This window comes from Ictidomys tridecemlineatus, chromosome 9, assembly GCF_052094955.1.
Source record: "Ictidomys tridecemlineatus isolate mIctTri1 chromosome 9, mIctTri1.hap1, whole genome shotgun sequence".
Taxonomy (NCBI): Eukaryota; Metazoa; Chordata; class Mammalia; order Rodentia; family Sciuridae; genus Ictidomys; species Ictidomys tridecemlineatus.
Window position 1 is genome coordinate 129,457,813 of NC_135485.1, and position 15,803 is coordinate 129,473,615.

The 15,803-nt window shown below is 36.5% G+C and overlaps 1 protein-coding gene across 2 annotated transcripts in view; it reads right to left on the bottom strand.

The window, feature by feature from the left end:
• Positions 1 to 15,803, bottom strand: part of Hhip (hedgehog interacting protein) — a 97,047-nt gene that overhangs the window by 42,921 nt on the left and 38,323 nt on the right. The gene's annotated exons all lie outside the window — the stretch shown is intronic.

Consider the following 15,803-nt stretch of genomic DNA (forward strand, 5'->3'; position numbering starts at 1 on the left):
GCTATACTATTAACAATGTGCTTGGACAAAAAACAAATATTAAAGAAAATATATACTCTGGGGAGTTTTTAACCAAAGATTAATTTGTGTATTAGTACTTCATTTTCTCTACCCTAAAACTTAGTTAAAAAAAAAAAAGGAAATGGTTGGTTACATGGAAGTTAAATTATGTGAAGATTCTGCAGGGTTTCTACAAATAGTAAGACCATCTTCTCATTTACTTTCTATGCAGGGCCTAAGCACATGCATAGGCAGAGTGATCTTTAGTAAAACTGTTGTTCCCTTAATATTGAAGAAATTTCTAGGAATTAGCATAAGAACAAAGTATCTCCAAAAGTATAAACCTTTTCTGTGAGGAAGGTTTTAACTTTCTTAACCGTCATGTCATTCATTTGCCTAGGTTTCACTGGTCCACATCAGAAAGGGAAAAGCCAACTTGGACACCAACATGGGTGCCTCCTGGTGCAAGCCTTTTGCTTTCTCTGAACTTGGAACTTTTTTTTCTTTTTCTTTTTTATTAAGTATTAATTTATTTTAATTAGGTATATATGGCAGCACAATGCATTTTGATTCATCATACATGATTGCAGCACAACTTTTCATTTTCTCTGGTTGCAAAAGAGTACCACAAAGTTTGTGGCTTGAAACAACACAGTTATGTTGGTTCATAGGTTAGATGAGTTCACTATGGGTCTAACTGGCTAAAATAAATGCTAGTAGAAGCTGAGTTCCTTTCTAGAGGATTCAGGGGATGACCCACTTTCTTTCTGTTTCCAGTTAATAGAAGCTACCTCTTTCCGTGGTCAGTGTCTTCCCTCCTTCTTCAAAGCCAGAAATGGTACGTTAAGTCTTTCTCATATCAGATCACCCTGACCTGCTCTGCCTCTCTTTCAAGAATTGTGATTACACTGACAGCAAAGGAGACAACTGAGAACAGGAAGAGAGAGCCTACAAAATGGGAGAAAATCTTTGCCTCCTGCATCTCAGATACAGCATTAATCTCCAGGATATATGAAGAACTCAAAAAACTTAACACCAAGAAAACAAACAACCCAATTGATAAATGGGCAAAAGAACTGAACAGACACTTCACAGAAGAAGAAATGGGAAATGGGAATGGGAAAGATGGTAGGATAAATGGGACTTTGTTCATAAATGAATACATGAGCAATGAAACTCCCCATCACGGACAACCACAGGAATGGGAAGTTATACTCCATGTGTGTATGATATGTCAAAATATAGTCTACTGTCATGTATAACTAAAAAAATCAATTAAAAAATTTTAGAAATATGACTACATTGAGCCCACCCAGATAATTTCCCTATGTGCTGTTTACCATTCTTAATTCCACTGCAAACTTAATTCCCCTTTATCTTCTAAGGTAATATACTTGCTGGTTTTAGGGATTAGAACAAGGACATCTTTCGGGAGGGACATTATTCTGCATACCACATGGAGATTTTAATCTGTTGTTGATAAATGACCCTAAGCATTTATAACCTAAGTCTTTTGGGCCATGGCTGCCTGTAAGCACCTGGTGGGAGAGTTTTGGCTTGTTCTTTTACCTGATGAACATCATCTGCAAGTCTATCGGGAGCTAGAGAAACCTAAGCGCTCTGACACTACAGGCTCTTTATCTTGTCAGGATGGAAAGAATATCCACTGCTCTTCAGAATGCACTGAAAGCACCCTCTAGAATTCAGGAGGAGGAAGAGGTCACTTGGTAAGAAGTGGGCACGTGACACTTATACTCAAGGGCAAACTCACCTGTTCACTGCAAGAGCATGCAAGACACAGGAAGGTAATCACATGTGAGAAAACCACTTGAACCTAGTGATTGACAATCTCTCCATTCTAAGCTCATACTACTACTTCTCTTTTGCTCATTTTCTGAACACACTGTAGGGTACTGATTTCTTCTAATTCCTGGAAAAGACTGCAAAGGATTGATTTTCTATAGTTCAAAAAGCCAAACTTGACCTTCGAAGAGTCAAACTCTCAAGGACCCTGCTTCAACGTATGGGAAAGAATACAAAATTTGGTTCTACAGAATGATATAAAATATGTTTGGTCTCAGCCCTGGCACAAAGCCCCTCAAACTCTTAGGATTTCCTGATGAGGGAGATACAGAAGGGCCTAGGCAGCTGAGGCAAGATGGTGAGTGAGGGGCTCAGGGGCAGGGCCAGATCAAAGGAGCACAGAGGGTCTTCTGATGAGGTCAACTTCCTGCTCGGGGACACACATCGGGGAGACCCAATCAGAGAGACACTTCTACACTCGTGCTCCTAAGTGGAGGATCCAATAGAAAAACTAAAACAGACGCATGGACACAGAGAGGGCACCAACCCATAATAGTGAGGATCATGTGGACAGTGGAGGAGATAGAAAGAAGAACTTGCAGAGATGGTAAAAAGAACAAGCCCAAACTCTCCCGCCAGCTTCTCAGCTCTGAGACCCTTTCCTGGTTCTTGCTTGCTCTCTGTGTCCTGGTCTTCAATTCTTTGCTGAATGGAGGCAGCAAACCTAGCACCCTAGACAGGAATACTGAGTGATAGGAATATCTTCTTTTAATCTTAAGGAGCCCCTTTAAGACACCTGAATTTATGCTAATGAGGTAACTATTGGGTGGGCTTCTAGACAGATTCATGGTGGGGGCTGGTAGCCAGAGGAATGTTCCATGTGATTGGAAAATTGACTCTCTCACCTTGGGGGAGGAGACGGAGGTTGGGTTCCAACACCAATGGCCAGTCATCTAATCAATCACATCCACCTAATGAGCCCTCCAAAACACCCCTAAACAAAGGGGTTGAGAGAAACTGGTGGATCCAGAGAAAGCACAGGAAATCCATGCAAACCCCCCTCACCCCAGCGTCCTGCTCTATGCATTTCTTCCATTTGGCTGTTCTGAGCTGTAATAAACCAATGAGGGTAAATAAAGTGCTCTCCTGTGCTCCATGAGTCACTCTAGTGAATTATGGAGCCCCAAGTGGGGGTCAAGGAACACCAAATTTATAGTCATTTGGGCAGGATTATGGGTAACCTGAGCATGCCATTTGTGGCTGGCCTTCAAAATAGGCATCGTCTTGAGGGACTGAACCCTTAATCTGGGTGGTCTGGGCTAGGTCCAGACAGTGTGAGACGGGAACTGGACCGCTGAACACCCAGTGGTGTGGCAGAGAACAAAACAAAACAAGGAAGCAAACAAAAAGCCAGTTTTCATTTGCTGTTAGAAAACACCCCAGAAAGAACCTGCAAGGTTTCCTGACCCATCCTTCTTTCCAGGGAGAAGAACACAATGAAGTCTACTGGTACCAAAGAAGATAAAGTCAAAGGATACTTGGAATCATTTGTTAAGTCGTCTTCCACTCATACAAATCATACTCCAGCCATGAATTACTTTTCTAAATTTGATTTTGGGAAACACTACATATCTTGTGTCATTTTTTTGATATTTACTTTCTTGGATTTTCTTATTACCTTCACTGTTCTCTGAGGATGAAACCAGTCACAACATATTGGAGACTTATCACTTCTAGCTATTTTTCCTTTTTTCCTTTAAAACTCCATCCACTTTTCCAAATTTACTTTTTCTTTTGGGCAAGTCTTTAACTTACCGCAACTGAACCACTGGGGAGACTCCACTTGCCTCTTCCGCTTAATCATATTTATCCATTCTTCCAGGTCTCCAAGAAAGTATGTGGAGTTATCAAATGCTAGTGGGACACAAGGTCACCCTCAACCCACTTGCCTGACAAAGATAATGTGTCTTGCTTCAAATGAAGTCATAGAGCTGCTAGAAGACACCAGTGATTCTGAACTTTCACAAGTGTCACATGGGGTACATGATTTCTAGTATAAAATAGCAATGGTCCATGTCTCCTCTGTGTCCAGGATTGTATATATCATATCTTCTGGAGGTATCAAACACAAAGATAGATAAGAAAGTACAAATGGAGACTAAAAGCTATTCCACATGGAAACCAGCTACTGAAAGTGGCAATATCTTTCCTCAACAATTCTCTTCCCGGCTCTTTTCAGACAAATAGAAAATAATCAATCACATGATCCTTACGTTATGGCCTATTCAGAGTGAACATATTAGAAGGGATTATTTTCTAGAAAATTCCAGCTTTGGTGGGACTGCAAATTGGTGCAGCCAATATGGAAAGCAGTATGGAGATTTCTTAGAAAACCACCATTTGACCCGGCAATTCCTCTCCTCGGTCTATATCCAAAGGACTTAAAAACAGCATACTACAGGGACACAGCCACATCAATGTTTATAGCAGCACAATTCACAATAGCTAAACTGTGGAAGCAATCTAGATGCCTTTGAATAGAAGAATGGATAAAAAAAATGTGGCATATACACACAATGGAATATTACTCAGCAATAAAAGAGAATAAAATCATGGCATTTGCAGGTATATGGTTGGAGTTAGAGAAGATAATGCTAAGTGAAGTTAGCCAATCCCCAAAAATCAAACGCCAAATGTTTTCTTTGATATAAGGAAGCTGATTCATAGTGGGATAGGGAGGGGGAGGATGGGAGGAATAGATGAATTCTAGATAGGGCAGAGGGGTAGGAGGGGAAGGGAGTAGACATGGGGTAATTAATGATGGTTGAATGTGATAATCATTATTATCCAAAGTATGAAGACACGAATTGGTGTGAGTATACTATGTATACAACCAGAGATATGAAAAATTGAGCTCTAGATATGTAATAAGAGTTGTAATGCATTCTACTGTTATATATAAATAAGAAAAAGAGAAAATTCCAGCTTTTCAGCTCTTTCTTATTCCATATACTAAAGTTCTTTTCAAATCTCTAGCCTATGGGAGAATATATATATATACACACACACACACACACACATATATATATATATATATATATATATAAAATACCCACTTATATACTTAAAATGATTATTGACACAGTATCATCTGTACTTATACATATGATTTATGTCATACAAAATTTGTACTTGTCAAACAAAATTTATTATGTTTACATTACCCCCTAAGCCTTTCACCTATTAGGAAATTTAATACATTATGGTGTGTAGATTTGGTACTTTTTATTTGCCCAGGTAACAGTCAGCTGCTGTAGAACCTTTAATATTTGTGCCTAAGAATCCAACACAATGTCAGAGGGATGTTTTGAACACCAGGGATGATTTAGTTCAACCATGTCACATGTTAATGATATCTGTGGTATTATGTGGTATCCTGAAGTCCAGTTTACCAAAACATCTTCTCTAAAGGATGAAATGCTTCAGTAAAATCAAACTGTGTGAAATATCTGTTTGAAATAATAGAATAATAAAATTATAAGCCTACAAAAAGCATAAACTCTTCTTAAAAACAAAGTCTTGGCATTAAGCATTTTTTTTGAAGAAGAAAAATTTGCAGAATGTTGGTGATGTTTAGGGAAAGCAAAGATTTTTATTTTGTGCCCTTTAAGCTAAATTAAAATAAATTAATCAAAAACTACAAGAATATGCATGAGAGTAGAAAATCGACAAAAATGATAATTTCAAAGTTCTGTAACTTCCCCAAACTCTTCTCACACAACCTATTTAATATTTGGTCCACCTTAAGTTTTTAAAGGCATGCATTTCTGGCCTGGATATGTAGCTCAGCGGTAGAGCCTGTGCTTAGCAGGTACAAGGCCCTGGTTTCCAATGCCAGCACCAAAATACTAGTACTGCTAATAACAATAATATTAACAATGTAGTTACCCAATATTCCACTCTTTTACAGTTTGGCTTAGAAATGAATAATAAGAAAAATAATAATTATTATATTTATAATATAATTTGCTATTTATAATTACGTTGTTATAATTATAAATTACGTTACTTATATTTATTATAATAATTATTATTTTTCTTATTTTTCATTTCTAAGCTAAACTGTAAAAGAGTGAAATATTGGGTAATTATATTGTTAACAGTTGATACAACAAAATGTCAGATACGTTAATTAGGAATAGAGCAATTCTCTACTAGATAGTAAAGTTCTAGAAACTGTCTAAATATAGTACCTTACTTACTATAGTAAGTGGGAGACTTGTCAAAATAGTGGCATGCATTGAACCCTCACTATGTGTCAGAGACTATACTCAGAATTTTGCAAATGTTAGTTTAAACTTTATAACAACTTTATAACAACTCTAGAATTGAATACTATTTTATTATTATCCTTATTTTCTGGATAAGGGAATGTAGGCACAAAGGGACTAAGGAATTTTACAAAATGCACAAGAAGGGGACTGACTGTGATTGGAGGACGAACACCCAAAACCATTATGTTACACCGCTCCCTGATACATTTCCTAAGTGAAGAAATAAACACATGAAGGATGGGCAGTATTCCCTGGCCAACACTCATGGTAATGAACTGAGGAAATTTTCAAACAGGCTCAAGTTTCTGAAGTTCTATAGGGGAAAAAAAAAAAAGTGAAGCTTTTATCTTAACACTTTAACTGATAGTTGTTATGTTATTGCAACTAAAATGACTCAGTTATTTTAACTTACGTGGGATCTAATGAAGCATATGTATCAGTTATTTTAAGACAAAGGTTAATTTATGTTTTTCAGGAAATGTTGCGCTGGTCAATGGACTGAGAGAAAAATAAGTCCTGATTTGTGTAAGTACTCTCAAATGCTCATCTGAATTTGGCAAGTCGATGGCATTGATGGCAGAGTTCTAGAGAGCTGTGCACAGTGGGGTCTCCAAGCCCATGAAACCCTGGTAGAAGACTGCGACCTCTTTCAGACCCCATCTCTCTCTCTTATCACTGTGCTGTATCCTTGATGCTCCTGTAACAAAACTTAATTCTTCCCAGGTTTCACAATTTTTTTTTTTTTTGCGTTTAAAATAATTAAACAAGTCATTCCAAACATAAAAGAAAACGTATTTCTTATTGGATTTTTAGATATAACATGCAGATAAATAGTGCACCCTCTTTTCACCTTCACCCCACTAACTCAGGCCAAATCAGGCCAAACACGCAAAGATCCTTTCATGGAACGTGCCTGGTTATTTAACAGGGGGCAGATGCAAAGGAAAACTCTTTGGCTCCGTTCCCTAGCATTGCTCAAATAGTCAAGGAAGATAATGAACGTAAAATCATTTTATGAGCTCTAAAGTGCTACTTCAATTGAAGATTGAGCTACAGTGGTGCTCAGAGAGGAGAGGACCATCTTCACATTCAACTGCCTCATAAAATAGTAAGATGCTGAGAAGGGAATGTGGTTTGGAAGTAAAGAATGTGAAGCTCTGCATTTAAATCTGACAAGAAATGCTTTCACACTATGTAGAAGAAGTATTTTTTTGCTCCCTGCCATCCAAAGAACTTTTGGACTTCAGAAAATTGCAGGCATGGAAAGGCATATTTCTACTTATATTTAGCAGGACACTCACCACATACTTTTGATAAAGATCTCTGTGTGTCTTCTCAGCAGATTTAGGTGGTGTGTATTACCAGTAGTTTATTAATGATTTGCAAGGCTTAAAGTAACATACCTTATTCTAATGTTGAAACACACATACTTGATCATTGTAGCAATGTAGCTTTTTTTTTTTTTTTTAGAGCATCAGTTAAAAACCAAACACTGTCATTATACTCTAAAGTTAAGCATAAAGCAATTTATTTAGTAAACAAAGGATGGGAGAAATAAATTCACTCCACATTAATAATACTTATGGTAAACCATATTATTTCCCTCAACCAAATTCTACATAAAATGCTCTTCCAATATTTATGATAGAAAAATTGCATTTTTGATAATGGAAAATAAAATCACTTTAAAGTAATGTTAACTAATTTAATGCATTTATGAAAATAAAAGATGATACTGAATTTAGATTCAAATTCAGATATTCAATTATACACCAAAGATGAGTAAAAGACTCTTCATGGAGTCTAGGAAAGTATGCACATCTATTAAAAATAGTACATACTCTCAAAGATTAGATGATGTTAGAGAATTAAGGAAACATTATTTGATGTGATGAGAGCAATTCAATTTTTCTTCCGTCTCTTAAGGATTCTTCTTAAGACAATTCATCAAGTATAAGTAGTTAAAAAATATGTTTTTGAAAAATATGGGGGGTAAACCATTTTAGGAAAGTGAATAATTACTTTGAGACAAGAAATGCAATTTAGAAAATACATTCATTTCTTCAGACCCCATTATGATTTATTTTATTTCATGGGTAAGAACTACATGTCTTTCTATTTTCTTGCAACTTGGAAATGTCTTTCTTAGAATGACTTGGTTTATAATAAAGACAAAAAGAATTGTTCATACTTTATTAATAATGCTTTTATACACAAAGACTACACAGTTAATTTTATGGGATTATTTGGAATATTAGATTTTCCTATTGAAAACTAATGAAATAGAATGGGCTTTACTGATTTCATTTACCATCTTAACTTTTTAATTTGTGTGTGGGGTGTGTGTGTGTGGGTGTGTTGGGGATTGAACCCAGAGCTTTGCACATGCTAGACAAGAGATCTACCACTGAACCACACTCCAGCTCATTGACCACCCTGAAATTAAAATTTCTGAAGCCTAAGATCTGACTATTTTGTTTTAAACATTAAACTTGGGAATATAAAGTATGCTTCCTTTGTAATTTTTTTTGTGTGTGTGTGTGCGATTTGCATTTTTGTAGTTTGGAAAACCACTTTTGAATTGGGGTGATTTGAAAATGGGCGATTCAGGGCCCTTTCAATAAAAGAAAAAATTGCAATATTAATGATGAATACTTAAATATAGCAAAGGGTACAAAATTGTTTTTAATGAATTTGACCTCATGCTTTTGTAAAGATTTTTTCTTTTTTTATGATGTGTGGCTAATATGGTGGTCATGCAGCTAAAAGCATTATCTTCACATCATTATACAGAAATATAACACTGTATACTTGAGTTTCCTAGTCATGCTTCACTACTCTTGGCTATTATATATTTCCCATTGTTACTCTAAATAAGAACTCAAATTGACTTATATGAGAGCAAACATTAAGCAATTAAGTAAGATTATTGCTTTGAAAAGGAACCTTGAAAAAAAAAAAGCAGCAGTTTAGACCACCAAGGAGCACTAATAAATTTAAGGAAATATGAGGTTTCCTTCATGTGACTTCTTTTGAAAAGTTATGCAATAGATTGCTGGAACTTCAAGGTCGCTTAAAATTATGGTACTTTTAAAATTATTTCTGAGTCAAGTTTGTATTAACATGATTTATATGTCAATTAAACTTGCAATTTACCAAAGTAGCAAAATCAAATTCTTCAAATCTTTGATATTTTCATTAAGCAATATTTTACAAAATGATCAAACACAGAATTCTAGCAACACAGCAACACTAAAAGACTAAGAAATCATCATTCATTTTTACATTAAGAAATCATTCTTATTCCAAAAATCATTAATTACAAAATCAATATTTAGAAAACTAACATATTCATATACCTCAGTTATATGAATTAAGCAACTCTGGTTGATTTTTGATAGTTTATATATTTAGATTAATTCTGAATAAAAGAGATTATATATTTTTGAATAAATGTGTCTTTCATAATACATTATATAATTATTTAAAATATACAGTTTTGCACTTTCCTGTTTTCTATCATCAAGAAAAGTGCAATGCTGTTCCATTAAAAAGGAATAAGTGTGGGAACAACATGTTACAGGTAGCGGAAAGATCTGGATAAAGTCCAGGTTAGATATAGTAAAATGATTATAAAATCAGATCAGGACTCACAGAGGACTAAAAGGAGAACTTGGATTTTTTTAATGTTTCAAAAAGAAAACCTTTGAAGAATACACATTACCTTCCCTAGGCACACAAGGTTGTATTTTAAAGACAGCGTCCAGCTGTTCACCTTTTCCATGGATATTTTGCCAGTCGGACAGTTTTTAATGGAAAGAGGCTCTGTTCCCTGTAACTCTTGATATGATAGAGATTTTACTTTAACTATTTAGGGACGATAAGATTTTAGCCTAAAAGGCCGAACTTTGAGGAACTTCTGATATTCAATATGCATAAGACCATGTTCTTCATTAGCTGAGGGAAGAGTCAAACAGTGAAAAACAGGACAGTGTTTTCTAGCATATTCATAATGACTTGTAGTGATTTGGGCAAAATTAACGCTTCCCATTCTCATTCTCAGAGTCACCCTGCAGAGACAAGTTCCTATTAGAAATCACAGGGCAAGTGAAGTATTTACAGCCATTCCACTTCCTAACTGCCAGCACCCACTCTCCTCAACATCTACGATGGTATTAACGTTCATCCTTGCTCACTGTATGGTGCTTGCTATCAGGTCCCAGCCCTTCACTCAATCCCTGGGGGGCAAATATAGTTGCTTCTGTGTCTTTGTGCACCAAATTCCTACTTGTTCATAGCACAGTATTGAAGAGCATGGACTTGGGGGTTGAGCCCACTAAATTTTGCCACCTGGCTTCCCTACTTGCTAGCTTCTAACTTTGGGACATTGCTTAATGCCTCAGTGCCTCATTTTTATCACTTTCCTACTTCATAGGTTGTTGTGAGGCAGGTCATGGGAAGACAGTGGATCGGCCCTGGTACGCTGTTGGTGCTCAATATGAGTCAGCTATCATTACCAGATGCCAGGGACTGGGCTATATGTTCTACTTGAGAAAAAAAAAAAAAACTTTAAAGAAGTACAGCTACAAAAAATGCATAACTTAACTTTGGACAGGACTATACAAGAAAAGAATAGGTGTTCCTGGAAAGACAATTGGGGGTACATAATTTAAATTCAGGAGGGTCAAGGAAGGCTTCCCTGAAGATGTACATTCAAGTTGAGACTTCAAGGGTGAGAAGGAGCTAGGAAGGGAAGACAGAGTCTTAGGGAGAGAAAGATCAGGGTCTCCCAAGGATGTGCTTCCCGAATACTGGGTGTGATTCTTTGGAAAAAGAGGAATGTAAGGGGAGACACAAAAATATCTACACTTTCCCACCTTGCTCTCTGATTGTGGAAAACTTTAGGTATCTGAGGACACATGTAAATACAGTGGAGAGAATATGGGTTCTGTCACGTGACTATGGGGTTTGAATCTTTGCTTTATGACTTATAGGCTGTTTGACTTTGGGGAAATAATTGAACACTCCTGACCTTCAGGGGTTGTTTGTTTGTTTGTTTTCTGTTGTAGAGGCTTATAACTTCTACTTCACAAGGAGCTCTTTAAGTGTGAGAAATACAGAAAGTAAAATTTAAAGTCACAAGTACTGTGTTGGCCCCTAGTTACTGCTCACCAATCAGCTCTTTTCCTCCTCATGGATAATGATCATAATAATGATAATTCCATTATTCCTCCCAGGAAAACTGTTCCCGCCCCCCATTTTGATGGCTTCTAATGGAAAACTATAACTGGATAAAATGCATTTCCCCTTATTTGATGACCTGGATGATCAAGTGATTTTAGGATGAGGGTGTTAGAAGGGACATTGCTAAGAGAACTTAGCCTTCTCATATATGGCGTTTGCAGTAAAGTGCTTATTTTACTGGATGGCTGGAATTATTTGAACTAATTTAAAAAGGCATCTCTCTTCTTATACATGAAATCTAAGTTTGCATAGACTTGCTTAATGATATAAGTGAACCTAAATATAGCTGTATTTATATATTTTGTAAAAAAAAATAGACAAATACATTAAGCAAAAACTTACATAGGTAGTTCAAGAATCATCAAATGGTTAAACAAACAAAATTCCAAAAGCAACAGTTCATCAGCCTAATTACAGACACAATATAAACAAGCTGCCTTGTTCCAATAATTCTTAAATACTTGCAGATACAAAGTATAGAGACCTTTCTGTTGCTTCCATAAGCCTGGATAGCAAGAATTAGGGACTCAAGAAATGAGAAATCACCTATCAAAATTAATATGATTGATAGAAAACCATTTAAGGATTTTTCTTACACTTTAAAGTGCAAGACTATGTTGATGTGAATGTTACGAAGCCAGCTGGAAACCCACGATTTATCACTGTAAAAATAATAAAGGAAGTCATTCTTTTCTATCGGAAAACTGTCAATCTCTCCTTTGTTCTGATAAAAGGTAGACTATTACAGACACTTGCAAGAATATCTGGGGGACCTGAAAATATACAGGGAAACATTATTTTGAAAACTACTACCCATCACTGATGAAAAGTGTAGAAGCAGAAAAGTCACCTGAGTGAGAACTGCCCCATTAACACCAGAGCGACTTTGACTTCTGTTACTGTAGAACTGGTTAAAACACAGATAAAGCCGGGTTTTCTTTGAATCAAGTGATTTCTTGGTATAAATCTGAATGGAGATTTTTTTTTAAATCACAGATGGGGTCTGGGTGAGAGGTTTTTCTTCTTTGTTCTTTTAATTCTTGTTTCTATTGAACCATACCTCATAAGACATTGTTCCATCCTTTACACAGATTTGTTAAAAAAAAGCGGGGGGGGGGGGGGGAGAAAAGAAAAGCAATCATTTTCATTTACCTCCTTAAAAAAAAAAAGAACAAAACTTTGACCCTCATCACCTATAAAATAAGCCCCAATAACTTTTCGGTAAACCTAAGTCTTCTCCTTGTGCTGTTAGTCTCTCTCTTCAGCCTTGACTTCTGCCCCTCCCGCTCAAGCCCTTGCCTTTCCAGCTACAGTCACCTTTGATGCTCCTCAGCTTTCACACTGGGACTCCTTTGTGTTTGGTTATCCCCTCTGCTTGAAGGACTGTTCCCCCTTAATTTCTTTGGAAGAACTTATGGATCTTTAAAGATCCCATTCCAATTGTCCTCCAGGTCCTCCCTGCCTCCAGAGATCAGCCTGCCTTTCACTTTTCCTTCTAGCACTTTCCATGAAGCACTACTATACTTTTTGAGTTGACTATACCTGCCAGTCTTCCCTAAAGAAGGAATCTCCAGTGGAAACCAAATTGCCTTATTCTTTGAACACAGACTTACACCTCTCAACATTCAAATATTAATTGCATGTATGATTAAAAGGCTATAAGATTGATAGTTCTATTTTATGCATTATGTATATCTTTATGCTCTTCTCTTTTAAAGCATCATTTTATCAAATAAATTATTAAAAGCATTTATCTAGAAAAAGTATTAGAGGAGGGCTGCAGTAAAAATAGAATGTTAATGGCTTTCCCTTGGTATTAGTAGAACAAGCACATTGCTAAAATATGTAAGTTATGAAATGCTTTGCTCTAATAGTATCCAGCAGTGATCTACAAACTATTAGTCTAGAATTTTTTTTCAAGTTATAGATGAATCCAAGCAGTAATTTGAACAAAAATTAAAGGTAATTATTTCTATTCTGAGTTTTAAGAAAATTTGCACTTGCCACCCATTATTATTATTATTATTAATAATAATAATAAATGTGCAAAAGAGTCCTAATGTAGAATAGTAATCCTGGAATTACTTCCCATGATTAGTGTCACTAGAAAACATCAAGTAAAGTATTAAGGGATAAACTAGACAATTTGTTTTCTTTATAACTACTTGTCTAGAGTTTCAGAGCAAAAACACTAATAAAAGTCAGTCATCATTATGATGTCATTCCCATAATTTCCTTAGAAATAAACTAGCCAGTACAAAAAATATTTATAATGTACGACATCATCTATGTGCCTTTCCACTGCTCAAACTTTGGATTATCTTAGTGAAGTTTCCTGTTTGTTATAAAGAACACCTTCTGTGCAAAATAAAATATGTTAATAAAAGCTCTCTGAAGTCAAATTATCTTTGTAAATCACCTTTGTGCAGGTGTATTTTAATCCCCAATGGATGGAGACCATGGTATGGTCTAATCCAGCAATTTATGAAAAGATTTTTAAAAGAAATTTTATTGCAGCCCACATTCTTGGGAAGGTATTTATCTGTCACTGAAATGAGTACAGTGTCTAAAGCAAGTTCCAAATGATATCTACCTAGAGACATTCTATGGGCCCTAGATGACATTTATAATGCACCAAACTTGTTGAAGAAATGAGCATTCCAATGAGACTTATAGTTATGGTTGCTGGTACTCTCACTTGATACACATAAAATGCCTATGATCTTCATGGAGATCCAATTTACAAGCAATTATAATTTAGGCAGAATCTGAGACACAGAAGAACTGATGAGTTCTGTGTGTATGACAATGAATCCTCGACCCTCCCATTCTTGCATATTACCTCTTAGATGAAACATTTCCTCATTTTCCCTATCCTGTGACTGTTTCATCTAGTAGAATTCACTGATGTCTACCAATTTACACAGTTTCTGTGACATTTAACAAGCTCCTCATGACACATGTCATTCGGAGTATGAAATCAACAAGAAAAAGGAAGAAAAGAACTTCAGGTTTCTTCAGATTTGCATTAGAAAATGCAGCCTTTTTGCATAAGTTCTAGTACACAGATCCTTAGTTTACTTTGGCAGAAACAGAAAAAATCTCATTCATCCAGGATGGGAAAAACCTTATCTCAGCACAGGTGAAGGTTTTCCCCAAGACTTGCATCAATTATGCATTTCACATGTTGGCTGCCTGGAACTTCAAAAAAAAAAAGAATATCCAATTAATTCTACAGAAGGTCACCCTGTCACCCAGCACCAAGCTGGGGCCCTTCTAGCAAGCCATACTAACTTCCTTTGCAATTCACATTGCAGCTCAAGGCCACATGGTGCATAGCTTCTTTTTCAGCTTCAGCAATAGCTTGTTCCAAAGTTGATCCACGCTTGGGAACAGAGGCTGCCCGAAGCAGGACCATGGTCTATGTCTAACTTTGCAGTAGTTTATTATGTAATGTTCACAGAAGAATTGGACATCAGAGCTGATTCTGGAGCAAAATTTCTTCAAATGTGTTCATAGACTGGATTTTGGATAGTTTGCGAATAAGTCATGCCTGAGTTTTGTAGTCAGACAGAAATGAATGCTCACATCCATCCATCTAGATGCTTGCACCAGGGGAGCTTCATGGCCCAATTTTAATCCTGGTTCTTCTAGTTAATATATATCACTGGGAAGATTACTTAACTTTACCAAACAAAAATTTCTTTATTTATAAAACAGGGTTAATCATATTTAGATTACAGGATCATTACAAAGATTAAATGAAGCATACCTCCTGAAGACCCTGAAATGTTGTGGGGCTTCACAAAGGTGAGTCATCATCCCTATCAAGTCAAAGAGTGTAAGCTATCAAATTTAGCCAATAGCAAAAAGTTGTCAAAAAGTCACAGACACTTCTAACTTCTACACTAGACCAAATAACTTTGGTGAAGGGGGCAGGGGCGTGGGAGTGTGTGATGCAATTGACTGTATGAGGAGTGAAGACACAGAAGCCCCCACTTCATCCAGGGAAGCTCCTTACAGAACCAAAGAATTGTAAGCTGTTGGGTTCCCTTTCCCACACCAGCCTCCATGAACTATAAGCACATCTAATAAGCTTTCTTGCTTCCTATTTGTAAGAGATTGATGTCACCTCCATGAGGGTCCTGGAACTTGAGCAAGGAGGCACGAAGCTTCATGTATTAAATGTGTATTTTAAACCCAAGGGATGTGCAGGAATGGCTGTATAAAAGACGAACTTGCCAAGTGCTACATTCAGCTCTTGATGTGTTGGGCCAGATCCATCTGTGGGTTCTTACTTGACATCGAATGGATGTCCTTCTCCTCTACCCCAGTGTACTTTCTTTATATAAAAGCAGTGTTTATTGCAATGCAGTTTCTGGACAGTGCACACAAAGAGAATGTTGTTAGGATATCCTGGGA